The sequence below is a fragment of the Hyperoodon ampullatus genome (assembly GCF_949752795.1).
Source record: "Hyperoodon ampullatus genome assembly, chromosome: 13".
NCBI classification, from domain to species: Eukaryota; Metazoa; Chordata; class Mammalia; order Artiodactyla; family Ziphiidae; genus Hyperoodon; species Hyperoodon ampullatus.
Genome location: NC_136926.1, coordinates 40,318,743 through 40,319,599, shown reverse-complemented (window position 1 = coordinate 40,319,599; position 857 = coordinate 40,318,743).

Below are 857 nucleotides of genomic sequence, written 5' to 3'. Positions count from 1 at the left end.
GTATATTTTCCTATTTATATTTCCTATTTAAAAGAAGCGTTTTAGCGTTAGAAGTTCTAAATATATGAAGTTGAAGAAAATAAACAGAATAGACGTATCATAATATTTTTTAAACCAGTTCAATACTTTTCTTTAATACTTATAAGACCTGGGAGGAAGACAGAGGATATTATAAACTTTCAAAAGTAGAGTTGTATTGGGGAAATCAAAGATATAAAATGTAAAAGTAATTTTCCCGTTCATTCCCGGTCTTAAGGGATGAATATCGCAGCTTACTCCTTGCGAGTGGACATAACAGGATGTTTCTGTACATCACCTAGCAATGCTTGTAGGAACGTTGGTTATCTTAAAAAAGAGAGCTGCTGAACATTGATTACCCTGTTAAAGTATCATTCACTTCCAAATTTTATCTTGTTTTAGTCTTTTCTATCAGATCCTCTTAACAGCACTATGTGCTATGTACCTTCCTATCTGACACTTATTGCAGTTTGCATTATTTATTTAATTAATTCTGTCTCCTCACTAGACTCTTAAGTTTCTTATGGTCAAAACCATGTCTTGTTCACCTTTTTATCACCAGAAACTAACCCAGTGCTTTCCAGAGAGTCAGTCTCTGTGTAAAAGGAATGAATTGGGCGTTCCTTGAGGGATTCATCTTTTTCATTAAAGCGGAGAATATCTTTGAATCCATTCTAAATTCTTAGATTCTCTTTATGGGATTTTATGATAATCACTTTAACGGTGGAAACAGTAGGCATACGTGTAGATATCTGCCTCCAATAAGGAGCCTTAAGACCTACATATAAATTATGAAGTCCTATGAGAAAACTTCTTTAACAGTGAAGCAGATATTTCGA